Source organism: Anopheles coustani, chromosome 3 (genome assembly GCF_943734705.1).
Source record: "Anopheles coustani chromosome 3, idAnoCousDA_361_x.2, whole genome shotgun sequence".
Taxonomy (NCBI): Eukaryota; Metazoa; Arthropoda; class Insecta; order Diptera; family Culicidae; genus Anopheles; species Anopheles coustani.
In genome coordinates, this window is record NC_071288.1 from 89,104,536 (window position 1) to 89,125,158 (window position 20,623).

General features: G+C 45.1%; 1 protein-coding gene across 5 annotated transcripts in view; it reads right to left on the minus strand.

The window, feature by feature from the left end:
• The window catches only part of LOC131262583 (zwei Ig domain protein zig-8-like), a 45,996-nt gene extending 34,926 nt beyond the window's left edge, over positions 1-11,070 (minus strand). The window contains exons 1-2 of one of the 5 annotated variants that reach the window (XM_058264663.1): positions 10,899-11,070; positions 8,090-8,624 (exon numbers count right to left, since the gene is read on the minus strand). The gene's annotated coding sequence lies outside the window, so the exon portion shown is untranslated. Of the gene's footprint in view, positions 1-8,089; positions 8,625-9,325; positions 9,505-10,119; positions 10,182-10,509; positions 10,640-10,782; positions 10,849-10,898 lie in introns of those variants that run through there. The other 4 variants (XM_058264970.1, XM_058264815.1, XM_058264739.1 and 1 more) reach the window with 4 other exon arrangements.
• Positions 11,071-20,623: the final 9,553 nt, after the last annotated feature.

The following is a 20,623-nucleotide window of genomic DNA, read 5'->3' on the forward strand; positions in this document are numbered from 1 at the left end:
TGCAGCAGCATCACTTTGTTCCAATTTTGTGGTGTGGCCCGGAGCGAAAGAAAGCCCGGAAGAAAATACATTTTAAGTGCCGATGCCGATGCGGGACAACAAGTTCCGGTAACCACCGGAGTCCTCCAATCACCTTTACCGCGCGCGCGCTGTTCATCGACAGCTCCGGGTGGGCACATTGCAATTGAATCAAAACTTTCGCACACTCTCTCTCCCGCCCCTCCTTCCCCGCGAAACCCGCAATGAACGCCAGCCGGAAAAACAGGCACAATTTCAAAAAGGCACATCAATGTTTGCCAAACAGCAATAAAACCACCGGATGGAGCAACGTTAAAGTGGGGCGGGTGTGTGTGTGTGTGTGTGTATGAGTGTGTTGAAAGCATCGTCAAACATGAGCCTTCGGTTCGCTTTGGGCAGGACAGGGCCGGACAACATTTCCACCACAATTCCCGTTAATGTAATGGTCATGTCATGAACTCCGAAACGACTTCGTAGCAAAGTGACGGTTTCGCGCGGCAGACGAAGGGAGCGAGGAGTGAGGGGCGGATGGTGTGATACGAGCTGTCAGAATGGGATCATAAATATCCAACTATAATTATGTGTAACTGTGCATGGAGCCATCGTCCACGAGGCACGCGAGATTTTGCCCCCAACGTCATCGTTTACGCGCGAGCGCCCTCTGGCGGGGCGACGGTAAACCCATTCTACGGGCCGGCTCGGTAAGATATGTCCGGCATCTGTAGCTAACGATCCCACTGCCCCTAACCACCCTCCTACCCCGGGAACGGGAAGTTTAGTGTCGGAGCAGAGTAATTAAGGCGCGCTTAGTTTGGGCGAAGACGGTGACCATCATCCAGCGCCGCAAGGACACGTATGTCTAAATGTGTGTCTCCCTCGGCCGAACGCCTCCGGGCGTCGACGGGTGTGTGTGTGTCCGAGGATAAAAGCCATCGGAGACAAAACACCGACCGCACGACAATGACGGGGCACGATTTGCTGGAACCTCGAGTTCTCGAAGTTGTTCGGGGGGAGCTTGTTTTTGTGTTCTCGACCACTTTCTGATCCGCTTAACTCCGATGTGCGACCAGAGGCTCCGACACTCGCTCTGTATGTTCGCCATACACACACTCACACACACAATTCTGGTGGTTTTGGAGTACACAAAGTCGACGCCGTACGGGACGTGCCCGGAATGGATCGATTTTTAATAAGCTGTCAACGGATTTTGCAGACCGACCTCCTTTTTTTCTCTCCTCGGGAGTGCTGCCGTTGACGTTGGAGCGCGTCGGTTCCAGAGCCCCCCGCGGGGTGGGTGCGTGCAACTTTAGATTATGAGATTGTGTCACTTTGAGGCACGGGCAACACTAAGGTGTACGAAAGCGTTTTTTAAAACAAGGTGTTCCACCTAACGACGTGTCTTCCAGCTCCGATCCAGCTCAAGTTTGTTAATCCGATGGAAGCTTTTCACGCGCGCGCGTGTGTGTGTATTTGTGGGCGGTGGTCACATCCAGGAGATTTACCGTCGACACAGGGATTTTACCTTGACAGCATGCCGAACCTACCACCTTTGACGTCCTTCGCCCTGAAGTTGATCGGAAAAACAATTTCGTGCCACAAACACATTGCAAGCTTGGGGCGAAACGTGGTACAGAACCGACCAATATACGCAGGGATAGGAGAAAAAAAGTGCACTCGGCGGGATTTTTGATGGCATAAAAATAGAAAACCGAACGTCGAAACTGCCGTCGGACGGGTTTTTGCGGGAAAAGAAAAGCGAAACGCCAAACGAACAAAAATACATCCAACGAAGCGCCGCGCAAGATCGAGGAATCAAACGGGCTGTCGGTTTTTTGGGTGGAAAAGGATTTTCAATTAGGAATGTCGTTTCGTACTCCACCCCAGCTCCCCCTCCATTCCCCCACCCACTTCCAACCGGAGTTTGGGCAATCGTTTTCGTTTGAATGATGATGTTTCACTCGGTGTCAGTCCGTGTTGCGCTGCCAATTTGGATGGGGAGAACTCTCCTTCGCAATACGGCATAATCTCGTTTGAGCGGTTTGGACGTGTGTCGTATCGCTTTAGTGGAATTGGGATCAAACCGGAGGCAATAAGCCTTCTGCTTGTCGCAACCGTTAATGAGAAAAATCAATCGAGGCCAGGCCGGACGGCCAGACTTTGTCGCGTGTGTCGTGTGTCGTGGGGCTTCGATTGGATCGATGTGATATGATGAGAAGAAAGAAAAAAACTAGAAAAACACACACACACAAACATAGACACAGAGAGGAGGAAAGCACTTTGAGTGATTATGGGATGAGCCAAGGCTTTGTACGACAGAAGGGAAAACAAAAGGGGTCAAAATGGCGCCACGTTACGAGCTTAAAGCGATGTAGATGCGACTGTTTTACATGGAGTGCATTTCAAATGAAGTCTTCGGCCAATCGGCTTGACAAACTTAATTAACATGAATCTTGTTTTGACGTCCTAATGAAAAAAGGGTTCGTAAATCAATACACGCCAAAACAAGTCAGTCTTCAAATCTAATTGAATTTTGAATTTCTAAATGGTAGTGAAGGAAGTGTGTTGAAGGAAGTAATCAAAATAAGTTATTTTAGTTAAGTGTACGATGAACAATGTTCTATGTAGTCAGAATATGTCAAGATAAATCATAAGTCATACTTTATTTCATAACATAACATAACACAACATAACAACATTTTCCAAAATAAGTTTGCTTTCAGAACTCATGCAGAAAAATTTATAATCCCTGTTTTATTCTTTTTTCAAGTATTGTCTCAACCTTTTAAATCTGATTGAATTTGGAATTTCAAAACGGTAGCTTAGTGTTGAAGGAAGTAATCAAAATTAGTTATTATAGTACGATGAAAAAGATTCTATGTTATCAGAATATGTCAAGATAAATCATAACTCATACTCAATTTCATAACATAACATAACAACATTTCCCAAAATAAGTTTGCTTTCAGAACTCTTCCAGAAAAATGTATAATCCTTGTTTTATTCTTTTTTTCATGTATTGTCTCAACCATTTAACTGGTATCATTTTCTAACCCGCTATTCGTTTCTCCTCTGAGATCTTGTTGAATCGATCCGTCTTGTCAATTCAATCATAAATAAGTTTTTTTATAAAAAAAAGTATAAGCCCAAATTTAAGAACAAATTTTGGTTTTCTATGTTTTGAAACTAATTTAAACTTCTTCAGAATTTGTTCATGTTTACTAGTAGAGAAAACAATTTCTACGTTCATCAATTTCAACATCCTTCAAATAAAATAAAACATCGGACAAGTTTTATGTTTCCGACCTGGAATGCCAATGCTCCCTCACCCACACATGTCAGATAAATACAATTTAATTTGTATTCCCTTCGTACGAAAAGGTTACACGGGACGGCTTCCGGGAAGCACTCGAAGATGATTGAACCGATTTTACGTTTTCATCTGCGCCATCCGCAACCGAGGCTTCCGAGAACTCTCAACTTCCCAGCACGTCGGTGTGTTTGCCGATATTAAATTGACTCCACTGGGAGCGTATATGTACTTTCGATGCGTGTGCACATATTTCTCAAACTGGGATTATTGAAGCCATGCAGAACTATGTCCCGCTCCGTTGGCATTTGGTGTGAATTGCAGTGCCGTACAATGTAACGCACGGGTTCGGCTGGAAGACATCCTACGTACGGCCACCGTCCGTTGCCCGGTGTCGGTGTGTCACGTCCGTACGTCAAATCACGGGCTCATGACAGCAAAATGGGAATGGACGTGCTGGCGAATGAAAAACGCTTGTTAGGGTGAAAGGCAAAGGATGAGCACAAAAGTCGGCGAGCCAACTCGAGACGCGACACTTTCAATCAGGCAAGGGGTTTCTTTCGAGGCCCTTCGTGCGCGTTATTTGTTGCTATTCATCCCTTTCAGCCGAGCTCCCGGGTCTAAAGGTGTGCACCAACGCACAGGACTTTTCATCACAGGATAACGGAGGAAAAACAAAACAAAAAAAGGGAGCCAAGGTAAAAAGTGGTAGTGAAATAAACCATGGAATGATCTCAACTCAACGAGGGCTCTCCATAAGCGTCCACCTTGTGTTCGCCTTGAAGTGGAAATGGACGGGGAGGAAAAGGACGTGAAAAAATGAGGTCAGAGGGGGAAAACGGGGTGCGAACGAGTGGGAGCGGGGTCGTGTAAAGGTTTTTTTTTTTTACTGTCGTGTCGAGTGCCACCGAGCTCGAGTGGCCACTTGTGTCGGATGGCTTGCAACGACGACGACGACGACGACCATGATGGCACGGAAAATCTGCACCGATGCCACCGACTCTCGGCAATGAAATGCACTTCGCCTCCTCCCCCCTCCCCACCAGGTACCCTGGAGAACCCCTTCGTTATGGTTGGCGGCCTTGTCGATGTTCGCGCAACATAAATCGTCTGTAAACATAGCGGGAAGACCTCGGGAATGTGCGAAGGAACGGCTCGGTGTGTGTGTGCGTGTTTATGCGGTGGTTAAATTGCAGAATGGCTTGTAACGAAGCTGAAGCCAAATAGGATTTGTAACACGTACAAAAAAAATAACAACACCCGACATCCTCTTCACTCGAAGGGAAAATTGTGTAGGAGGTGTCCGCACAACCGTGACGGTGATGGAGGAGAAAGTAAAACGGGTGTAAAGGCAAGATGACATGAGAAGTCAAGGGAAAAACAGGAGAAAAAAGAACACACACACACCCAGTAATATCCACAATAAAATCGCACACAAACACTCCCGGGCGCAAGGAGTTAGATTATTATTTTTCCATTTACAGCGAGCGGGGGCCCCGACGCACACTTAACGTGACGCAGCACGCTCCGGGAAAAAGTTGTACCCGGCTGGCCGCCGTGACTGGCAGCCTTCAACCCCAAAACCCGGGTGCCAATGTCCTGTTTATTGGCTCCTTCCGCAGCGCCGTGCCGGGGAGAATCATTACCCCCGAGGGGAATTTACGGTTGTGACGTGTCACCCGAGCGGCGAACGTGCTGTTGGGACACCCCGACCCTGCCAAGGCGGGTGAAAATCAAGCGGGGCAAAGAAAAAGAAAACAACCCACCGGAATACACACACACTCGCGCGCTCGCACGCACCAACGCATGGTGCCTTTCCCGTGGGTTTTCCGCCCGGAGGTCTCGGAGGATTTTTGCGACAGGACTTGTTGAAGCTTGTTTCCTGTGACACGCGCACTGTGACATAAATATTGAGTAAATAAAAGGAAATGAGGCAGCAGGACAGCGAACAGTGGGAAAACTTCCACACACACACAACAATTCAATGGTTTCACTCGACGGTGACCAGAGCTGACTTCTAATGATGTGTCTCCCGGAACGACCAAATCACATCGAGCCTCCCACTATTATTTTATAGCACGTCGTATTCGTGGAATATTGAATAATTCGATTGCTGAATCGAATCGTGCAAAACAATCACGGGATAGAGCATACGGTGCTTTCGCTTGACGGCGGGGAAAATGGACTGGAAAGCAATCCAGGAGCAGCGTGCGCCTAAAGGTGTGCAATCGAACAGTTGTATACTAACAACCGCCATAAACAGGACATTCCCTTCGCATACACGCCCAAAGGTATGCAATAGAAGTAACACTGTGTTCGTCGGCGGCCCGTTCCGAGGGGAAACCAAGTAAATTGCTTACGGTACTTAGTTTTAAAGTGGCTTTTCCCCCGGTTTCCAAGACGCTTCAAGTGGAGTCGACTCCTCACCCCGAGACGGGAAAAGCAAACTTGCTAGCAGTCTATAAAACCGTACATTACATGCGTCTAACTATCAGTGCGTGCAATAAAAAGAGCGAAATTATAACTGCACGGCCCCATTACACCCACCGAGTACGCGCACACACACACACACACACACACATGCCCGGAGTGATAAAAGCCGCTGCCAAGAGATTGGCACCATAAACGCGTAGACAACGCTTACAACGAGCCACTTCTCCGGTGGAGGGAAAAGCCGCCAACCCGGTGCGGTATTCGGTGGTCATAAAAGAAGGTGTAAACATGACACCCCGGTCGCCATATAATGGCCGCGTGCAACAGATGTGTCCTGCCTGCGAAACCACGGCGCCCGATGTTGGCAGTGGCGTTTTGTTGCAAAGCTAAATTATGTGTTTTATATTCGCGTTCTCGCTGCAATAAGTCGCCTACACGGTTGGTTTTAAACGACGGCGGTGGCTCCCGTTGGTGGAAAACGGTGGCCAGGTGCGGGCATTTGCGGGTTTCGGTTTCGGGCGTGGCATTAAGTATGATTATGGCCAATGAATGAGAGCGGCTCGGTTTGGTAAACGGTTGCGTCGGTGTGAGGGTCTATTGCGGGGAAAATATTTTCCACTCGCCAGAATTGTTCATTATGCTGATGACGTATGACACACTGAGGTTTTTTTTTCTCATGATTAAATTTTCCTTTCCATGCGAAAGGCGAAAAACCCGAGGGAAAAGCGTTTAAAATGGTTTGAAATATATTTTAAAACATTTTATATCATCATTTCAAGTGTTCAAGTGTTTTTTATCTGCGCTATAAATTAGTCTTTCCCAAAAATAACATAAAATAAAATAAGAGCACAGTTTTGCTAAGCATCAGAACACAGTTAACAATTCTTATTTACAGTTTTGTTTAGTGAAACAAATCTATTTTACGCTTCGTCTGGTAACTCAGATAATGATTGTGAAGAATAAACTGCAGAACATGAGTACTTCAGTGATTGAATAAAGTAAATAATGGTAATAAAAAAGATAAATTTAATTGAAAATTTGCAATAGCATTGCGAAAACCAAAATTGACGAAAAATGACGATCAATTAATCATGCTTTTTTTTATCTTGAGGACTTTTTTGTTCACCTCTCCTAGTACAAAGGAACCTATCGAACAATTGGAAAACCTTATTTCGATTTATGTAACAGCTTATACTTTAGTTCCAGGGCAATGCTTCCCTCGGGAAGTCTCGCTTTTGCTAATTTTCTTTTACATAATTGTAGCAGTTTGATGCCTGGATACAACTTCCTAGACTTTATGGGCTGTGTCGTGAGAAAAACGAGCTTACACTTCCATGGAACCTCGCTTCACAGTGTGAAACTTTAGAGCATCTCGTATTGAAATGGCCCCAAAGTTTTACTCTTCCGTGAATTCAACTTCCATCGTTTCACAGAACATTAAAATCGTTCAACAAATTTGAACAGGCTTCAATTTATCCGACGGAAAATTGAAGCTTCCCTCCATTCCCGATGTGGGACCGATAATTCTCTTCCGGTCTTTTTTTCTTCATTGCTTAACATCGGGCTTTACCGAGAAATCGTCCCCGCCGAATGGCAACAGTTCGACATTTGTCTTAGCATTAATTATTCAGGGCGCTTGATTAATTAGCACTGTCCGACCTTTTCAACGAACTTCTCTACTACTCTCCACCGCGGAAACGCTTTTCCCCCTTCCCAGAGGGTAAAGATTGAGAAATGAAGAATAATGCTAATCCTGCTGGTGGAAAGTAGAACCTTTCAGAGAGAGAGACAAGGAGGAAAACAAAATGAAATTGCACAAATAAATGAACGAAATCAAAAAAAGGGGCACCCCTTCCGAAACATCGTGATTGTAATCAGCCAGCACTAAGCCGTACTTTCGTTTGCCCCTTTCTCTCTCTCTCTCTCTCGATTTTCGTTTCGATGGCTCGTGTTCGTTTTAATCCTTTCGTACTGATGCTAATTTATGTTGGACCTTGGCTGCGGCATCGTTTGATACGCCCAATTACTCATCAAAAACTCGCCCCGAAACGAGCATCGCGAGAGAAGTGGCAGATTACAGAAAAAAAACAACATAAAACCCAACACCACGCTTTCCCAAAAAACCCCAGTTCAAGGGAAAATTGTGTGCCACTGTTCATGTTTTTTCTTTTTCATAAAAAAAAGGTCTGGTATTGAATAATGCTGGAATCGGTCCGCCCGGCATCGTTATGTAAGACGGTTGAAAATAAAATCCCTCCCTCCCATTAGTGCTCCATGCATGCACGATACATTTAATGGCGTACATGTACGGTGGCCTGCGGGTAAAATTACCTTCGTCTGCAGTAAGTTGTGTGTATTTTGCTGGCTCCTTTTTTCCCGTTTTGTTTTGTTCTTGTTTGTTCAAGGGTTTGTTTTTTTTTTTGTATTTATCTCGCCCGACTCCAGAAGCGTCGTGCAGAAGTAGGTCGTTATCCCTTGGCTCCGCTAATAAATGCGAAACAGCGCACAACACCGATGAAAAAGGGGTAAAGTTGTATATTATGGTAGTAGATGAACTGCCGCTGCTACTGCTGATGATCCTGCGGCCTATTTTACACCCCGTTCCTCCCCCCGCGTTTTCGGTTCCGGGGCGTCGCTCGGGTGCTGCGAAAGTCCCGTGAGCTGCTGCTTAAATTATCCGAAATCCAGTTTCCAGAAGGAAAGAAACGCGATTTCGTTCAGCGTTCTCTTTCACACACACACTCACTTAAATTTGCTCTCACTATTTCTCTCTCTTTTAGTTTGGAGTACTTTCGGGCACTTTACTTTTTTTTTCTTCTTCTTAGTATTCCTCTTTTACCGCTCGTTTCCTCTCACGATGAAGTGCCTGTTTTATTTGGATTTAAAAGATATATTTTCGGTCTCACTCTCACCCGCGCCGGAGTGATTTGGAAAATCTTTTCCCACCCGCAAAACCCTACTCTAAGATAAGCACAGCAGATATAGACACACGTACACGCGCGCACGTAAAAAAAATACACAAACACTTGCACAAAATCGAGGAACAGTTTCCGTTCTGTTCGATAGATTTGCGAGTGAAATTTTTCTTAGCTCGCACACCGCTGTCCTTCCCACGCCGGAAAGGATAACATATGAAGGCTGAAACACACGCACATGTCACAATAAATACTAATACTAACCACAAGAAGAAGAAAAAAAAATACAACAACCTAAATTGCCTTCGCTCACTTCTATTGTGCAAAAATCTCTCTTTCTCTTCCCGAATTTTGATTCAATCGCTCTCACTCTCTCACTCGGTTCCCTAGTATAATGTTCTCCTTGTCTTGCACACACACACACATACACCTTCCGATGCGAAGGTGCTCCACGGTGCTCTCGCTCACGCCCGATGCGCCCTTTTCTAGCGCGATCAGATCAGATTATGTAACGCAACCTACCGACCGGGGGAGTGGAGAGATCTGGTCCCGTGCGCCTAGCCGTTTTTCTTTTCGTTTGCAGGAAACTCTCCGAACACCTTCCCCCGGAGGCACCGATTGATTTCGTATTCCGTGCGTTTATTTGGCTCACTTCACCGACCTCGTCGACACCGTTCGCAAAAAACTTTTCCACTGGCGCACTGGGGAATGGCGGGGGGGAAGAGGAGCAGATGGAAATGATCGCTGACGAGCTGATGGTTGGTTTGCTCCGTATTTGCGTACACTTTACAACAGTTTCCCAACCACGTACGCACATCGTTGTCCTTCGCAGGAAGATACCGCGGGTAAATTATTCAGATTCCTTTACCGCTACGCACGTGAAAAATCTCACACACACACATACATTCACACCCAACCCTAGGCAACTTTTTTCACCGGAAGAATCTTCCACCATTGCACACCAATCTGCTTTTCCTCCCAAACACGGCGGCCGTGCGTGTGTGTGTGCGAGTGGCGCTTTTTGTTTTGCGTTGGGAACTTTCCAAATTCCTCAAATCGCTCGCTAGACCTTGGGCGAAATGGGCGATGACAGTCTATCGTGCCCAAGGAAAACGCGATCGATTCTTCTTGGCCAAATGTGTCCCCTTTTTTTTTGGTTTAATCTACCACTCTGTTACAGCAAAACAGCGGTAATACGACGATGGAGGCGCCCGGTTGTTCAAGTGTTCGGCAAAACGTACGCAGCCATCGAGAAGGTTTAGTCCGTTTATTGCGTGTTGGCAGAGATTTTCCTGTATGAGCCAAGACTGATGGAAGTCTCTTTAAAGAGTTCGTGGAAAAACCACAACAATTAACAGCTTAAAATTAGATCCTTTCCTTTGGTTTCACGATGTGTAACTAAATGCTTTAAATTTTGCGCCTAAAGGTAGGCAAACAGCAGTGCACCTCGAACGTCCCTTGCAAACCCGGCACATTCGACGGAAACTCGGGGCTTAATTCGGACTGTGTTGTTCCGTGCACAATCCTTCGAGGTTTATTTTCTTCGTTCTGCCAACACACACACACACACTCACACGATCGCGAACACACTGAAACGCTCCGATGGCGGTCTGTCCGTCCGTCCGTAACGTGCTTAATTGTACGTACGCAAATCGTGCGCTCGATTACGTCGGCTTTTCCGGGGCTGCCTCGATGATAATCCGCTTAAAATTGCCCGACGAAGCAGACGGCCGTCAGCCGCACGAGGCCCGCTGTGTTGTCGTTGCTCGGTGCAGGCGACGGCCAACAAAACGGGTTCCGATGCAGTCGCACTGAAGGACAAACAAACACTTACACACACAGACACACACGCGCGCGTGGAGGAGACACACGCGAACACCAGAAATTCAAGCCGCAAGCCGCGAAATGACACGAAAAGGCACACGGTTGTGCCTGTGCTTGTCAAGTTCACTCGCTGCTGTTATGTTTTTCCTTCGCCTTTTTTCTCCGGCTGCTTCCTAGCTCGCCTACTTTTCTCCACGGGAGCTTTTATTATCCCATATTTTTGCCTTCATTTTCTTCGTAATTCATCAGCACATACACACTCACACGCACATACACCCGACGAACCGTGTGAAAATAATAAAAGACCGCATGCAAGCACCGTGGTCACAATTCTGGTTTGCTTCCGAATTTCCTTCGGTTTGTTTTCCCCCTCCAGGCATAAAAACCCACATCACGCGTACCGTGGGAACCCGGAAGGTTGCACCCTGGCCTCGGGATCCTTCTTTGTTGTGTGTGGAGCCCCCCCGTAAAAGGCCCGTAAGCGGAAGGTGACTGGCGACAGGAAGTCACGCTCGGTCAGACTGCTGACGGCTACGACGAAGACGAAGACACGACGGAACGCTGCACGGTCACACACAGTGCGCTCGGTTCGGATGCTAACACTCGTCTAAGCGAGTCCTAGAAATTCCTGGTGCCCCACCGTACCAGCACGAGCTGAACGCTGGAGTGCGTGTAGCTCTCTGAGTGTGTGTGTGTAGGTGTTGTGCTTTCTACAATTGACCATATTGGTTGTTGGGAAGAGTCCCATCGTTCGCTGGGAATACGCGAAGCAGCGAATTTCTCTCCCAGCTGGCAGCGTTACTCCAAGGCGTACGTGGGAGCAGCGTGCAGCAGTTTGCTGGCTTTGTTTCGCCCGCGGTTTTTGAAATTAAACACGCTCCCCAAACGCGAGAGCGGGTACGGGCGGGCGAACGCGCACACTCACGCTCACGCTCATCGGAGGCAGCTGGGCGCTCTCCAGAGAAATCAAAACAAGCACTCCCAGATGCTCTCCGCAGAGGATGCACGACAAGCATTGGGGCTTGCTGGAGGTTAACCCTTAAAAGGATATTAAAATTAAATTAAATGTACCGTCTATTCAACCAAAGTAGTACAACTGTTCGTAAAGTGACACATGCACATAAAGTACGTAGAGTGTATTTGAGAGGATAATTTGATCATCCAAGATAAAGGTCAAATAAAGGTATGTACAAAAGATACTGAAGCCTGCATTCCAACAAATTCCTAACCGTTACCAAATAAATAATCGTGAAACAAACGACTCGATAAATAACGAACAATTTTCATCGTTGTGGAACAGTGGACAAAGCTTCACACAAGTATTTTAAATTGTGTTTATCGACGTGCTATTTAAGTTCAACTTCGTCATATCCTTCCCTTATTTGATATAAAAAAAATCGTTATTTTAATTGCTCGAGAATTTTGCCCACAAAACACAGTCATTTAGAATTGACGATTGATCTAACATTCTTATCCTTTATCGATTCACGATTCAACCGGAAAGGATCGTTTTTGTCAATGACTTCGTTCAGAATAAAAGTTTGTTTTACTGACAACAATTGGTTAAAAATTGAGATTTAAAGAAACTTGTTAAAAGAACTTTTCAGAAGAAACTTCTTTGATATTCCTATATGTGATATTAATGTTCTTTACAAATAAAAGTAGTATTAAACACTGCTTCCATCTTCTGTTTTTCCTATTAGCCTGCTTTTTGTCCGTATCAACGTTATAGTGGCATTTCTCGGTCAAAATAAAAAAATACACAATACCAACTAAGACAGTTAGGTGAGTAATGCAATTGTTTGTGTCGTAACAAAAACAGGTTAGTGGAGATTAATTGGCTATTAAAATGGAGTAAAATATGAAGAGGATGAATAATACATTCGTAATCAATTTTCGAACAATCTAGTTTGAAGCTTGGAAAAATGGAAACCTTACCAGCAATTTCTTATCATCATCAGGAAAAACAATGGAGAAAAAACAAATCCTTATCACTATCAGGAATGCTATGCTCTGCAGAAATGATGATAACCCGTATCAAGAGCACGACACGTACTATTTTTAATTTTTTATTTTGATTGAGAAATGGTACAGGTTTTTAAAATTGGGTTAATACCGGGGTAATACAATTGCTAATTCGACTTCGAAATAATTTCGTTGCAATTTTATTATTAACGACTAAAACAGCTGCCTGTTACGTGTCAATGACAATGAAGGGTTAACCATCCTGCGAGCCTCCGAAACGATCCTGCTAGTGAAGTTCCAGAGTGACGCATGCGCCATGCTCTTTCGCTGTATTTCTCCCGCTCGCTCTTCGAAATCATCTTCGGGATACTCGCGGTCCCCCTCAAAGCTCCTCTCCTCTCACACACGATCCTCCGCTCCCCCACCCGCTCTCCCGTGTAGCTCCAGGCTGTGCTAGGATTTTCGGACATCTCCGCAATTGCTCCGGCTGGGACGAAATGGGTTCGAATAAGCACACCAAATCCGAATCCCGTACATCCATTGCTCCTCGGGTGTCCAACCCGGGTTTGCGCGAGTATATGTGTGTGTTCGTGCGTTCGCTCGTTCCCTTCCAGCGTCCCTGACCTAGCACCACGGGAAAGGCAGTCGGTGTTGCCTCCGGCAAAGTCTTCCGCCGTAGCCGTCTCCGCTGCTGCTGGTTTGAGGCCGGGATTTTTACACAGCGGCTCGCCCTGGATATGTGTGCGCTTGTGTGCGGGGAGAGTGCGCGCGCGGTAAATCACCGTTTTAACATGTTTGCATTTATTTCAATAGTCCGGGCGATTTATTACGGTCCACATCCGCATACGGTGCGGAAAGCCCCGAGCCGGCCGAGAACTACGGAGGAGATGCCGTCCTTCGCTGCAGAGCGCTTCGGCTGCAGAGAGCAGCACCAAACACGGCACCGAACACGAAACAAAGAGACGACGACGACGACAACGAGTACGAGCGAAAGCATCTTCGGAAATCGGGCCGAGAAAAATGGATGCTGTGCCGGTCCATCACGATAAGAGTTAGAACTTCCAGCGAAGGACGGCGTAGGCGATGGGAAAAAATCCACCATCCAGTAACGACATCATCAAACGCACACCAAAAAAAAAACAACGATCCCGAGGAAAAGGCAAGAAATACTAAATAAGAAACAACCAGCGCGTACGGTCTTACGTAATGGAAGATGGAAGAAACCGGGCCTTTTCCCGCCCGATGCCAAAGCGATGTGATTTGGGTGGCCCGGGGTACTTATTTGGGGCCGGCTTTATATCCGGTCCACTCGAAAGTGAGCAACTGAACTGGAGACGATTTGATCGTACCGTGACCACCAAGCTTTGCATTATTTCCCTCCCCCTTCCCGACAACCGATTTCCCGAGCCCACGTCCATCAGAGCGGATTTGAGGTTATGACCCCGCACGGGCAGGAGGCTCGCTTGCTCGAGATCCATCCGGACGCAGATGGACCGCATCGTACGGAGTTTTCCACCACGCTGCCAAAATCCCCACTCCGGGCCAAAGGCCTATCGTCGTCATCGTCTCGGCCATCGGATTATTTGGCATGCATGATCCTTCGTTTTTCCTTTCCTTTGGCGGTATGGTTTTGTGGGTGATTGTTTTCTTTTTCGCCCTTCCATTACTTCACTCTTACTCTTTTTTTTTCTTTCCTCCTCATCCGTCACACGCTGGGCGATTTTTCTCTGTCAATTTTTCCTCGATTTCGTTGGCGCGCTTGGCGAAACGATTCCATTGTCGTTTGCGGGGCGTCACAAGCCGGAAAACGGTTATGGTAGACAGTTGGAGGTCTGAGAAAAGGAGGGATTTGTTGGGGGAGTGTTTGGAGGCACTACGGAAACTTCACCTATGAAAGAGCATGTTGCACGGCAAAACGGACGGCGCGGGAGCGAAAAACAAGCAGCGGAAAATGTTAACGATATCATTGGACGGAGTAAAATTGGACCGAAGAAACATGAAAAAACGTAGCAACACTGCAAAACTGAGAGGGAAAAAGTGAAAAACAAAGCACAAAAAAACAACCCCAATTTCGGTCCGACGAAATCGTCATCCGTGGCACGGGAACCGGGCTGGGGAGCAAGTATTGGACCCTCGTTGAAAAACGGGCACCGGTAAACGGAACGACACAGCATAATGTACAAACAACTTAATCATCAGCCCGGAGGACTGTAATGCCTCCTGTTTCGACTTCCGTTTCCTTTCTTTGCTCGGCCCGGCACTTGACCATCGCCCCCGTTCACGTCCGTTTCGACAAACAGTGAGTAAAACAGGTGGAATGGTCATGTTTCCTAGGTTTGGAGCGTTTCATTTTGGTGCTTACATGTTGCACAACTATGTTGAAAGGCGGAAATGTTATGCAATAATGTGCAACTAATATATTTAATAGTTGTTTTCGATATTCAACCAGTAGTTCTATGCCATACAATATGTTAAACTAACTATTCTTTCCCTATTTAAAGCAATGTAAAAGCAAAGTATTTTTTTGTGCTGATTGTGCTTTCATTATTTTACTTTTGGTTTATTTTAAATTATGCACAAATTTTACCTTAAACTAATTTTTCCTTTCCTCCGGTTTTTACAAAGGTTTACTTGAACGTCACGTTTGAGTAACACGTTTCTTTAACATGTTTTCGAATTTTATATAAATATACCATGTCGCTTTTGCTATTATATTCCCGGTAGACATGTTTTATCATTTTAGTTGTTTGTTTACTCCAGTTTTGTTTATTGTTCATGAAAGTTTTACAGTTGTCGATTCTAGTTGTTTCTTTGAAGCTTGTTAATATTTTCTGACTGAAGGTTTTCTGTTGTTTTTTATTTTGAGCGATTTCATTTCAAGTAAACTATCAAATGAGAGTATTATTTCCTGTGGATTTCCAGTATAGTTTTGTCGTTCGTGTTTTGTTGCTGTACTGGCAATTGTTCTTCAAGGTTTTTAATTTACTATTTTTTTCAGATATCATGAGCAAAGCTAAAAAATAAACCGAGTTTTCCCTGTCAGAGGTCATTGAGATTGCTTTGACATTATACCAAACGAGCTTGATCGGGCAGCTTAATATTTACGCTTACAAGAAAGTAACACTTTCATCTATAACTGAACAACATTCACAGCCACCCATAGTGCATGGCGGCTAAAACGCTTGTAGCATGTTACCTAGTTCCTCTCTTTGCTTGGCGAAACTTCCTCCCCTCCCTTTCCCGTTCCATTTATCCTGCTCCACAACCAAAAGCCGGCGAGGTGGTGTACATCCTAAATGCATATCCTAAAGGCAGAAATTGTTCTCAAATTTTCTCCATTCTTCTGCATCCTTCCTGTCTCGAAGCTGCGGCCCGTTCCGAACACCCACCGACCGCCCCACGGTCTGTCCGAGTGCTCCTTGATTGCTCTACCCCCTCTGGAGGGCCGTAGCACCTCCTCCCTTCCGACCCCGGCGACCAAACCAACGGGACGAAGTCTTACGACATCGAGTTGCCGCAATGGCGGCGAACAGTTTCGAGTGACAGTTGGAAGTCAACCCGATGGGGTCCGAACGTGTGCAACCCCGGGTTTGTACCTTTTTTTCCTGTCGTTCTTCTGGGAGGCTCGCCTAGTTTTCCCCGAACCCCTCCTCCGGGCCGCGTGGCGACATGGGGTGTCCGGAATTTGGCTTGCAGCTTCCAGCAACGATCCCGCCTCGGTGGAACGTTGCACCAACCCAAAAACCGTATTACTTTTAATGAACAAACTATTCATTAGTTGCCGTATTCGGCGGAAACTCGTTTCGCTTTCGGTAAAACTACTCAATTTATTCGTATTGTTCCATCTCTTCGACGGCCGTGGCAGCTGGAGGTGGAAAGGGAGGAAAGGAAGGGGTTTTACCCAAGGGATGGAAAAACTTTTTCCTCGCCTTTCCCCTCCCACCTCAAGTCAACAGACTTTCATGTATGGAAGCGATTTTATGTTTTGTTTTCCTTACGCTGTGCAACTCGGGTTTTCCTCACGTTCTCTCTTGCTCTCTATCTCTCTCTCTTTCTCTGTCTCTCGCTTTGTTGTTTTATTTTCATCTGTTTTTCACTCATTTGTGCCTGTGCATTCCAAACGACAGCATTTTCCCAGCTTTCCAGGAAACCGCCGCCATAGAAATTCTTTTCCCCCATGCACAACATTTGCTGTTCCGAGGGAAAGTTTTAACAGAAATGCACAAAATTTAAAATGTCCCAGAAACAAACCCACAATTAAAAATGGCAGGACGCAAAAAAAAGGGTCTGAACGGGCGAAAGTACGGAGAAAACCAGACAAATGTATGTCGTACGTTTTTTTCTCCCGTTTTTCATGCTAGGAATTTTCGGTTGGCCGTTGTTTTCCCGGTGTTGTTGTTGCTTGATGCCTGATTTGTGACTGCAAGTAAAGCTGATGGAGGGAAAAAATGTTAAAACGACAGTAAACCCAATGGAAAGTACAAAAATAAAATGAAAAATTCGCAGCCCCTCCAATTGAGTGGAACGGAAAGTGCACATCCCGGCAGGGTGGTTGCATTTTTCAAAAGAAAAAGCGCACAGATGATGGAAATGATTGCGAAACAATAGTGCGCTGCGTGTCCCCGGGGCGAAATGGAGCCGTGGAAGGTCGCAAACGCTCGGAAAAGTCAGGATGTGGACTAATAAAGAAGAGAATACAAAACCATCCGTTTCGGTTCTCATCTCACTTGTACGCTTCCAGCTGTGAGCGATGGGAAAATTTAATTTACGTTTAAGTGATCAGGGGGGGAAAACACGCAAGCAGAGCAAAGGATAACCGTGCACGGAAACTGTGAACGAGCGGGTGTAATATTAATTAAAGGTAAATAAGTGGCTACACTGGGCAGCGACGTTTGAAGTGCGCGATCGAACTGAACAGGTGTGCCGTAGGGATTGGGCCAGGTAATTCGTCTCTTACGTATTCATTACAATGTAAGCTGTAAGTGATATGTAATTGCATAATACCCAATAAGATATGTTTCACTTCGGTTTGCGAGCAAGTGCTCGTTTTCCTTTTAATTAGTTAACGGCAATAGTTAGCTCGTTGTTGATTTTGATCATTACTTAAAAACTTTCTACTCTTCTACATTTAGTATGACAAACTGTTGAAAGGAAAAATACAATGACTGAAGACGAGTTTATTTTATTTAAAATGACTTATACTTTTACAAATGATTACAAAGCATAACAAGGTATGGCATCACTTCCAAAAATGTTTCTTAATTAATGTTCTCAACATGATTTGAAATAAACTTGCTGTCGTGAGAAACGAAAGTGTCTTAAATAGTTTGATTGGATGATTTTCATTAGTTTCCATGTTTTTAGATTAAAAACCCTTTGTTTCCATGCTTTTATTTTAGGGGGAAGAAACAATAAAAAACATAATATCAGGCAATAAAATTGAAGAAACAAAAAGAAACATAAATGATTGCATTTTTCGTTTAGGTTCAATTGTATAATTTTTGTAAATGTAATCGAATGCTAAACAGAGCAACAAACATTATCAATGTTGACTTTTAGTCAACAAAATATCTTTATTTTTCTCGAAAATCAATCATTGCACAAGAATGTTGACATATACTATTGAAAGTTTCCAATCTCTTGCTGGCTGACCTTTAACTTGAAACACTATTTAGTTTGAGTGCCTTTTATTTTTATTTTCTTTCATCGTCTATTGAAGTTCATTTCATCATTGTCTATTGAATCTCTTTCTACACCGACTAAAGACCCTAATCGTCACTTTCAGCGAGTTGTTTCGCTATATAAGCTTTAAACGGACAAACTGTGAACCCCCTTCCTTATCTTCATCGTCCTCGCAGCTCGTTTTAAAGCGCACCTAATGAGAAAAACTGGGAGCAAGAACGGAAAACGGTAGAAAACGAAACCGGCTGTGGGAAGTTCTAGCCGTCTAATCGAAGGAAGCCACTATTACTTACTGCTAATGGTACCGATTTTCCACTTCATTTTGTAGCGCACCCCAAACCCCGCTCCCCTCCATCGAACCGCTCCTCTCGGTCGATATATTTTATCATCAATTGAAATAATTGATCAATAGCCTGGGAAGCGGGAGAAATGGGCTCAAAAAAAGGGGGGAAAAAAAGCAGTAGAAGGAAATTCCACCGGTGCCAACGTGCTGTCGGATGAACTCGGATGATTAATTGACTGTTGAGTGTGCATTTGAGGCAACAGCGGAAAGAAGCAAGCGGGAAAAGGGATAAAAAAAACGAGGAAATGGCACAATGCATCCCTTCGATTTGTTTCCACCCGGTGGCGAAGGCATAAATCAAAGTGAGTGTATTATTTTGGAGTTGGCAAAATGCGGTGGAGCTGGGTGAAGCGAGATGGAGCAGATAGAGATGCAGTCGGCAAGAGAAATGAGCATTTAGGGTTTGTTTTTCGCTTCTGTCTCGGTTTGTTCCACTTGATAAAACTCGAAGAACAGTGGCCTACATCAAACGATTTGGCATTGGGTTCCGGTGCCGATGAGTGGCAGCAGTGTATGTACGTGTGTTTATTCTTAAACAGGCTTTTAGCTGATGGAATGTGTGTGCATGATGTACCGCTGTGCTGTTTTGCGAAACAATGTACAACCGGTCGTTTTTCTCGATGGGATTTGCGCTGTCCACTTGTAACATGATGCCGGTAAAATAGGGTTGGGAAAAGGGGGAGAAAAGGGGGTGGGGTGGCAATGGTGGTAGCGGTAGATTTGATCCTCCGTACACATCGTTAACAAGCTGCTTAGCATATGCACTTATCTGGTTACATCCATTTCGAGTGCACTCCAGCCAACACTGCGCACAAGAACGCACCCGCACAAAACACCCCCGAAGCGTGGGTGTGGAAATTCATCTACTTTCTCGCCTCGCATCTTCCCCGGTGTTGCTCCTACCTCCTGCGCTCCTGCCCGTTGGCATCAATGCACACACAAATCGCTTTTCCCTGATGAAGTTTACTCGTGACCGCGAAGCGCAAACTGCTGCATTACCGTGCAGCGACGCGGAAGCAATCCCGCGCGGCCAGCAAAGCGCCCGGGAAATGCGCCCATCGATGCATTTTATTGTTGTTTGTATACGGACACTGCACACACACACACACACTTTGGAGCAGATATAGAATAGCGAAACGGGAACGGGAAGGCCCCGGCTGTAATGAATTTCACTTTGTGCGAAAGTTTACCGTCACTAATTTGATAATACGGCTAAGCCGAATTGGAAACGCGAACAAATTTCACTCCACCCTCCCCCCCTCCCCCAACCTTGGTCCGTCCCATCAACCCCTTCTAGCATTTCCCCGTTTTTGCTCGCGAACGTGGAAAGTTTTCCAACCGTGCCATATCCACGCCGCGGTATGAATATGCCGTGTAAATATTCATGCACACACTTTTATTTATTCAAATCAACTAGATTGACTTTCAATTGCTAGTTACGTTGAATTATGATGTCCAGGTTAAGATAACTTTCATCCCCTCGCCGCCCTTGTGCCCGGCATGGCCGATGAGTTCCGGTGTGTTCCGGAAGCGTTTTGCTGTAGATTCTATCTTTGAGTCGGTTGGAATCTCGTTTCGATTTGATGTGCCTGAAATAAAGTTGTATATTTATTAAGTTGTTTGTTGTAAACGTAACCTTCACATTGGTTGTACTCAGTAAAAGCATTGACATTTCGAGAAAATTCTGTTCTTTTTTAAACTCCATAATAGTTCTTTATTAAAGGTAATTGCACTTGAAAATAGATTTCAAAGAATGGAAACGTGATTCTACTACTGACATTTTAAACTGACCATAAACTGACAAGGTGCTCTGCGAGATGTTTCGAAGAAAGAAGAATTTTGCTTGGAAGAAATTTACTTGGAACAATTCCAAAAGCGTAACTACAAGAATTGTAGTAGAGTGAACGTTGGTCTATAAATAATTTACTAACATCAATACAGCTGGTTCAAGGTAAAAACAGTTTGTGAATACAATAATCGTGGCATTATTAACTTCACAAAAGTTCTGTAGGGTTTTCTGACAAATATAAAGAAAAATCGTCAAGAATCAGGGATAAGGTGTACTCTTGGACGTGTTGTTGTTTTGGAGACACTTCTGTTTGTTTAATAATTGTCACTGACCCTTTATAGTTAATT